This window comes from Heterodontus francisci, unplaced genomic scaffold (assembly GCF_036365525.1).
Source record: "Heterodontus francisci isolate sHetFra1 unplaced genomic scaffold, sHetFra1.hap1 HAP1_SCAFFOLD_996, whole genome shotgun sequence".
In the NCBI taxonomy this organism is placed as follows: domain Eukaryota; kingdom Metazoa; phylum Chordata; class Chondrichthyes; order Heterodontiformes; family Heterodontidae; genus Heterodontus; species Heterodontus francisci.
In genome coordinates this window covers 54,630-64,461 of record NW_027141573.1, presented here as the reverse complement: position 1 = coordinate 64,461, position 9,832 = coordinate 54,630, and positions in this window count along the sequence as shown.

Here is a 9,832-nt window from a genome sequence, read left to right as displayed (position 1 = left end):
ACGTAAGTAAAGTTATTTAAACTGCAACACATTACAACACATACAGGGGACTTTGGGAGAGGGAAGTAAGTTTGTTTCCTGATGAGCTAAGCATCAAGATGATGTTACATGCAAACAAGTGATACTGACAAGAAACAAAGTATGATGATATTCTGGCTGATGCCAGCCCACGTACAAAGAGCTCCGAAGCCTGACTCGAATCATTTCACAGACTAGTTCATTAATGAGCTTCAGTGAAAGGAGGCTGACATTCCACTTGCTCCAACCTATATGTGACTTTAGTCCACACTAAGGAGCTAACTGTAACCTGCCCTTGTCCTCCTCGGTGCTGGAATTCGCAGGCTTACGAGGTGCTGTTGAAGAAGCCATGGTGAGTAGCAGCTGGGCATTCTATGGAGGAAAACACTGAGGAAAATTTGTGCCATATGTGTAGAATGTCTCCTCCATTTCCCCACCAGATTTTACTGAGTGTTGCCTAACTCCACACTGAAAGCCATTAAAATGTCATTTGGGTCCTAATGAATTCATAGGTCCCAATCACACACATTAATGAGTCAGGTTGGGCCTTGATGCCTAATTAAAGGGCCCAGTTGAGGCAGGGGAGGAGGTGCCACATGTTTGAGTTTTCACTGACTGCAACAGACCAGAATCAGTCAGAGCTGATATTGAGTCTGAGATCGGGCGGACGAGCGGAGGAAGAAATATTGAGCTGGGTAAACTAATGGCTATCTGAGTGAGCTGGAATGCTAGGCCTCATCTGAGCGAACAGGTGCTCCAGGCCTCATCTAAGTGAACTGGTGCTCCAGGCCTCATCTCAGCGAGCTGGAGTGCGAGGATGTTTACACCATGGCTGGATTTAAAGCAGGAGGAAATATTGAAAAGGCAAAATGTCATGCAAATAGTTTACATTTAAATTTGTCCATTTCTATAATGGACCAAAGCGCACTCAATAAAAGTCTTAGATCTTTCTATGAGATCGGCATTCAAAAAGTTAATATCTTAAGATTAAAGGAACATTTAAAAATAATAAGAATCAAGGTAATTTAACTCAGTCCTAGGCCCAATCATCTTCACCTGCTTCATCAATGACCTTCCTTCAATCATAAGGTCAGAAGTGGGGATGTTCGCTGATGATTGCACAATGTTCAGCACCATTCGCGACTCCTCAGATACTGAAGCAGTCCGTGCAGAAATGCAGCAAGACCTGGACAATATCCAGGCTTGGGCTGATAAGTGCCAAGTAACATTCGCCCCACACAAGTGACAGCAATGACAATCTCAAACAAGATGGCATTATGATCGCAGAATCTCCCATCATAAACATCCTGGGGGTTACCATTAACTAGAAACTGAACTGGAGTAGCCATATAAATACCGTGGCTACAAGAGCAGGACAGAGGCTAGGAATTCTGCGGTGAGTAACTCACCTCCTGACTCCCCAAAGCCTGTCCACCATCTACAAGGCACAAGTCAGGAGTGTGATGGAATACTCTCCACTTGCCTGGATGGGTGCAGCTTCAACAACACTCAAGAAGCTCGACACCATCCAGGACAAAGCAGCCCACTTGATTGGCACCCCATCCACAAAGCGACGCACAGTGGCAGCAGTGTGTACCATCCACAAGATGCACTGCAGCAATGCACCAAGGCTCCTTTGACAGCACCTTCCAAACCCGCAACCTCTACCACCCAGAAGGACAAGGGCAGCAGATGTATGGGAACACCACCACATGCAAGTTCCCCTCCAAGTCACACACCATCCTGACTTGGAACTCTATTGCCGTTCCTTCACTGTCACTGAGTCAAAATCCTGGAACTCCCTTCCTAACAGCACTGTGGGTGTACCTACCCAACATGGACTGCAGCTGTTCAAGAAGACAGCTCACCACCACCTTCTCAAGGGCAATTAGGGATGGGCAATAAATGCTGGCCTAACCAGTGACGCCCACATCCCATGAATGAATAAAATAAAAGCAAGGACCCTGCTTTTATTCGTCCCCTTAGGTCAAATACCCCAGTGGAAGGTCATTTAGTTGCGACCGAGCAGCTCCACACTCAGTTGCTAGTTAGTATTGTCTGTTATTGTCTGGTGTTAATGACAACACTGTTATTGCTCACATTTAATTGCGGTTATTACTGTGAAAAATTGACAAAGGAAATAATGGGATATTACCAAGAGAAAGAAATCTATCATTGAGAGACAGACATCCATTTTGCCCCAATTGTTAGTGGTACTGGTAACTCTGAAAATGGAACAATTACCAAAACAACATGGTTAGTGCCTGTGAGTGGAAGAAATTCATCATCTTGATTTAAAAAGTGAATTGATTCATTTAATAGGAGATGTCACTACAGAGCGGAACCACAAAAACTAATTAATATTTCAGAGAAGGTGAAGAGCTTCCTGTACTTAGTAAGTGCAGAACATTGGCAATAAAATTTCTGTTTGAATAAAGTTCCCTGTATTTTCTGTAGCATTACTGGAGTCATAGGAAGCTACATCACCCATCATATCTGAACAACAAATTTAGTATTCTTACTGCAGTAGGGGTAGCCTCCAACCTGGTACCTCCATCACCCTCCAACCTGGCACCTCCATCACCCTCCAACCTGGTATCTCCATCACCCTCCAACCTGGTACCTCCATCACCCTCCAACCTGGTATCTCCATCACCCTCCAACCTGGTACCTCCATCACCCTCCAACCTGGTATCTCCATCACCCTCCAACCTGGCACCTCCATCACCCTCCAACCTGGTATCTCCATCACCCTCCAACCTGGTACCTCCATCACCCTCCAACCTGGTATCTCCATCACCCTCCAACCTGGTACCTCCATCACCCTCCAACCTGGTACCTCCATCACCCTCCAACCTGGTATCTCCATCACCCTCCAACCTGGTACCTCCATCACCCTCCAAACTGGTATCTCCATCACCCTCCAACCTGGTATCTCCATCACCCTCAAACCTGGTACCTCCATCACCCTCCAACCTGGTACCTGCATCACCCTCCAAACTAGTACCTCCATCACCCTCCAACCTGGTATCTCCATCACCCTCCAACCTGGTACCTCCATCACCCTCCAACCTGGCACCTCCATCACCCTCCAACCTGGTATCTCCATCACCCTCCAACCTGGTACCTCCATCACCCTCCAACCTGGTATCTCCATCACCCTCCAACCTGGTACCTCCATCACCCTCCAACCTGGTACCTCCATCACCCTCCAACCTGGTATCTCCATCACCCTCCAACCTGGTACCTCCATCACCCTCCAAACTGGTATCTCCATCACCCTCCAACCTGGTATCTCCATCACCCTCAAACCTGGTACCTCCATCACCCTCCAACCTGGTACCTGCATCACCCTCCAAACTAGTACCTCCATCACCCTCCAACCTGGTATCTCCATCACCCTCCAACCTGGTACCTCCATCACACTCCAACCTGGTATCTCCATCACCCTCCAACCTGGTACCTCCATCACCCTCCAAACTGGTACCTCCATCACCCTCCAACCTGGTACCTCCATCACCCTCCAAACTGGTACCTCCATCACCCTCCAACTTGGTACCTCCATCACCCTCCAAACTGGTACCTCCATCACCCTCCAACCTGGTACCTCCATCACCCTCCAAACTGGTACCTCCATCACCCTCCAAACTCGTACCTCCATCACCCTTCAACCTGGTACCTCCATCACCCTCCAACCTGGTACCTCCATCACCCTCAAACCTGGTACGTCCATCACCCTCCAAACTGGTACCTCCATCACCCTCCAACCTGGAACCTCTATCACCCTCAAAGCTTGTACCTCCAACACCCTCCAACCTGGTACCTTCATCACCGTCCATCCTGGAACCTCCATCACCCTCCAACCAGGAACCTCCATCACCCTCCAACCTGGAACATCCATCACTCTCCAAACTGGAACCTCCATCAACCTCCAACCTGGTACCTCCATCACCCTCCAACCTGATACCTCCAACACCCTCCAATCTGCGACCTCCATCACCCTCCAACCTGGTACCTCCATCATGCTCCAAACTGGTATCTCCATCACCCTCCAAACTGGTACCTCCATCACCCTCCAACCAGGAACCTCTATCACCCTCCAACCTGGAACATCCATCACTCTCCAATCTGGTACCTCCATCACACTCCAACCTGGAAACTCCATCATCCTCCAATCTGGTACCTCCATCACCCTCCAACCTGGTACCTCCATCACCCTCCAACCTGGAACAACCATCACCCTCCAACCTGACACCTCCATCACCCTCCAACCTGGAACATCCATCACTCTCCAATCTGGTACCTCCATCACCTTCCAACCTGGAACCCTCATCACCCTCCAACCTGATACCTCCATCATTCTCCAATCTGGTACCTCCATCACCCTCCAACCTGGTACCTCCATCACCCTCCAACCTGGTAGCTCCATCACCCTCCAACCTGGAACCTCCATCACCCTCCAGTCTGGTACCTCCATCACCCTCCAACCTGGTGCCTCCATCACCCTCCAACCTGGTACATCCATCACCCTCCAACCTGGAACCTCCTTCACCCTCCAACCTGATACCTCCACTACCCTCCAACCTGGAACCTCCATCACCCTCCAGTCTGGTACCTCCATCACCCTCCAACCTGGAAACTCCATCACCCTCCAATCTGGTACCTCCATCACCCTCCAACCTAGAACCTCCATCACCCTCCAACCTGGAACCTCCATCACCCTCCAACCTGGAACCTCCATCAGCCTCCAACCTGGAACCTCCATCACCCTCCAACCTGGAACCTCCATCAGCCTCCAACCTGGAACCTGCATTACCCTCCAACCTGGAACCTGCATCACCCTCCAATCTGGTACCTCCATCACCTTCCAACCTGGTACCTCCATCACTCTCCAACCCGGTGCCTCCATCAGTATACAGTAAATGGAAAAGTCCTGGGGAAAATTGATGTACAGAGAGATTTGGGTGTCAGGTCCATTGTTCCCTGAAGGTGGCAACGCAGGTCAAAAGAGTGGTCAAGAAGGCATACGGCATGCTTTCCTTCATCGGACGGGGTATTGAGTACAAGAGTTGGCAGGTCAGGTTACAGTTGTATAGGACTTTGGTTCGGCCACATTTGGAATACTGCGTGCAGTTCTGGTCGCCACATTACCAAAAGGATGTGGATGCTTTGGAGAGGGTGCAGAGGAGGTTCACCAGGATGTTGCCTGGTATGGAGGGCGCTAGCTATGAAGAGAGGTTGAGTAGATTAGGATTATTTTCATTAGAAAGACGAAGGTTGAGGGGGGACCTGATTGAGGTGTACAAAATCATGAGAGGTATAGACAGGTTGGATAGCAAGAAGCTTTTTCCCAGAGTGGGGGATTCAATTACTAGGGGACACGAGTTCAAAGTGAAAGGGGAAAAGTTTAGGGGGGATATGCGTGGAAAGTTCTTTACGCAGAGGGTGGTGGGTGCCTGGAACGCGTTGCCAGCGGAGGTGGTAGACGCGGGCACGATAGCGTCTTTTAAGATGTATCTAGACAGATACATGAATGGGCAGGAAGTAAAGAGATACAGACCCTTAGAAAATAGGCGACATGTTTAGATAGAGGATCTGGATCGGCGTAGGCTTGGAGGGCCGAAGGGCCTGTTCCTGTGCTGTAATTTTCTTTGTTCTTTGTATCACCCTCCAATGTGGAAACTCAATCACCCTCCAATCTGGTACCTCCATCACCCTCCAACCAGGAACCTCCATCACCCTCCAACCTGATACTTGCATTACCCTCCATCCTGGTATCAACATTGCCCTGCATCCTGGAACCTGCATCACCCTCCAACCTGGTGCTCCATCACCCTCCAACCCGGTGCCTCCATCACCCTCCACCCTGGAACCTGCATCACCCTCCATTCTGGTACCTCTATCGCCTCCAACCTGGTGCCTCCATCACCCTCCAACCTTGAACCTCCATCACCCTCCAACCTGGTACCTCCATCACCCTCCAACCTGGTCCCTCCATCACCCTCCAACCTTGAACCTCCATCACCCTCCAACCTGGTACCTCCATCACCCTCCAACCTGGTACCTCCATCACCCTCCAACCTGGAACCTGCATCACCCTCCATTCTGGTACCTCCATCGCCCTCCAACCTGGTGCCTCCATCACCCTCCAACCTGGTACCTCCATTACCCTCCAACCTGGTACCTCCATCACCCTCCAACCTGGTACCTTCATTACCCTCCAACCTGGTACCTCCATCACCCTCCAACCTGGTACCTCCATTACCCTCCCTTCCCAGTGTCCATAGCAGACAATCACCTCTGCTACCTAGGATCGATTAGTTTGATGTTCCTTGGCCACTGTTAATACCTGACCTAATTACCTATAATTCCCTTCCTACGTCTCTTTGCCTTTTCATATTTCTCTCTCTCTCCTCATTTAAGAACCTTCTTGGCTATGTGTCCATTTTGCTCACAACTCTGAACAATGAATTTCAACACATAAATGTGGGGTATTATGTTTTGTGAAGAAAAATTAAGGAGGTCACTCAATAGAAATTAAGAATATATATGGGGTAGAAGAGTAAAGGTATCTGGGAGAACAAACACACAAAAAGTGGTGATGCAGGTTAATAATATCAAAATAAAATTAAACCAAGCATTAGGGTTTATATCTAGAGGGATATATTTGAGAAGTAGAAAAATTATGTTAAACTTGCATTGAACCTTAGTTAGACTACACTTGCAATAGTGTGAACAGTTCCAGTTGCCATATTATGAAAGGATATAGAGGCACTGGAGAGGGTGCAAAAAAGATTAACAAGAAATGAAAGGTTATACCTATCAGGAAAAGATGAACAGGCTGGGTCTCTTTTCTCTTGAAAAGAGAAGGCTGAGTGGTGAAATAATAGAGGTTTTTCAAATTATGAAAGGTTTTGATAAAGTAGCCACAGAATGTTTCCACTTGTGAGAAAGAAAAAATCCTAGAGGCTATCAATATAAGATAGTCACCGATAAAGCCAGTAGGAATTTCAGAAGAAATATCATTACCCAAAGAGTGGTGAGAATGTGGAACTCGCTACAGCAGGGAGTGGTTGAGGTGAATCGCACAGATGCATTTAAGGGGAAGCTAGATAAGTAGTAGAAGGGACTAGAGGGTTATGCTCATAGATTTGGATATGGAAGGAGGTTTGAGTGGGGAATAAACAGTAACATGGATGCTTAGGTCAAAGGTCTGTTTCTGTATTGTCTTTTCCATGTAATTCTATGTAAATGACTTGGGATGTTTTCTACATTAAAGGTGCTATATAAATGCAAGTTCTTGCTGTTCTTGTGGATGAACTGATTTCACATATAGTGAGAGTTCAGCTCACTGCCTCCTTAAGCACAGTCAGTACCTGAAGAAAGCAGTCTCACTGGGAGAGCATTATCGTACCATCATAACTGCTGCATCACTCTGGTCACGAACATAACTGTGGTAGGGTGTGTGCGAGTCATAGTATGAGGTTGCATGGCTTATTCAGGAATGAAGCTGGTTTAAAGCTCTGAATCCATTCCTATCACGCTCAACAGACTTTTCCAGGGCTGCAAAGATAAACATGGACATAAACCTACTCTTACCCTAATGTAGAAGAAGAAAAGGGGATTGACTGGATTGCTATACAGAGAGCCAACTTGGACTCAATAGGTCAAATAGCTTCCTTCTGTACCATAATGACTCTATGATTCTCTAAAAGAGCCTGACGTTTCCTTGTGATAACTTTTCTGAATAATGCTGTGATTCTAGTTGCTGATTTCTCCATCAACAGTGACAAATTGCTATGGTACTTGGGTTAAATGAAGAGGGGAGGGAGGAGGCTCTCGTGGAGCTTAAACACCAACTTACACCAGTTGGTCTAATGGCTTGTTTCTGTGTTGTAAATTCTCTGTAAATCTATGCGAGTAATGGGCTCCAATACCTTGCCCTTGTGATGTTTTCCATTTGTGTCCACAGAACATAATGTACCACAATTTCGCCTCCCATTGGCGATGATGTATGATGTTTGTATCATACTGTTGGATACAGTGGTACTGGTGGGTTCAAACAACAACTTGATATTTGTGCAGTGAAAAGTAATTAAGAGATTGGTAACCAGGTAGGTGAACATATCTCTGAATCGCGTTTTCTGGCCACTCTAGCTTTTTGTGTTCCACCAGTACTGCTTGACTGTGAGTGCATGAGAGAATTCTGCAACTTCCTTCTGTCTTTCTCTCATTCATTGTAAGTCCATAACCAGCCTCTTCCTCTTCCTCCAAATGACCCAAGCAGAATATCACCCAGCTCCATACCTTTGCCCTTGCTCCCACTTAGCCCCAACATCAGTATATCCACCTCCAGCTCACACCTACTATTCCCACTGTGTGTCAGCTGTGGCTCAGTTGGTAGCATTCTCACCTCTCAGTCACATGCTTCTGGTTTCCCCTCCAGGATTTGAGCATAAATATCAAGGCTGACAAGTGCTGAGGGAGTGCTGCACCATCAGAGGTGCTGCCATTTGATGAGGCGTTAAACTGAGGCCCCATCTGCCTCCTCGGGTGGATGTAAAAGATCCTATGGCACTAATTTGAAGAAGAGCAGGGGAGTTCTCCCCGGTGTTCTGGTCAATATTTATCCCTCAGTCAACATCACAAAGACTGATTAGCTTGTCGTTAGCATATTGCTGTTTGTGGGAGTTTGTTGTGTGTAAAATTGGCTGCCACATTTCCTACATTACTACAGTGACCATACTTCAAAAGTGCTTCATTGGTTGTAAAGTGCTTTGAGATGTCCGGTGGTTGTGAAAAGTGCTATAGAAATGTACGTCTTTTTTTTCAGTACCATGTGTGCAATTAGTACGCAGTGGTGTCTGAGCTGCTTCATTCAGTAGCACATGCCATGTCTGTCTGTTTCTCATTGTCCACATTATGATTTCACTGATATTTTCAGACTTTTCCTGTTACTATTAATTAAAATTCTATGTTTTCATTTTGAGATAACAATAATGTTTTCATCGGTTACCAGTCATGGTAATTGACTCCTTTAAACCAACTTCCTGCCTGTAGGCCTGTATTTAATCCTCTTTTTATTACTTTCTGAAATATGAAAACTCTTCTGAGTTCTTCTTTTTTCACATCTCCTCCCTTTATCTTTTTTGTCTCTATTATTCTTTATCTCTCCTTTTGCACCTTTTCTTCTGTCGTACCGTTCGATTTTATAGACCCCTTTTCTCATTCTTCAGTTTTATTGTTCCTTTTCTGGAATTTTTATTTTCTATTTCCATTTTGTATTTTTGTTTTCTTCCCTCCATTTAGTTTCTCTACCTCCATTTCTCCATATCTGCTTGATCTCACTCTTTGCATGTTCCATGTCTCCCTTTTCACTACTTTTCTTCGCCACTTCCCATTTTAGTTTCATATTTTAACTAAATTCTCTGACTTCCACTTTCTGTCTAATTCTACTTTGCCATTTAGAATCGTTGTGATGACTCTGATACAATTTGACACTGATCCTCATCCTCCTCCAGTTTACTGAAAAAAAAATCTTTAAAAAGGCACTTGTAAAAAAGGCACTTTCCTGTTAACCTCCAGCATGAAGATGAGTCAATTATCAATAATTACCTCAATTTTCCTGACAGAAATTATAGCTGAAATGTAGCACATGCTTTAATGACAAGCCTTTTATACTTCTCAAAATCTGGATGCATTTGCGTAAAAAGAAAAAAAATGAGGATGTTAATTTTTTTCTACAAATAAATAGGTGTCTCTCCCTCTCCTCAGCCATTCGCACATTGCCACTGGGAACTTCGCTGCTCTACAG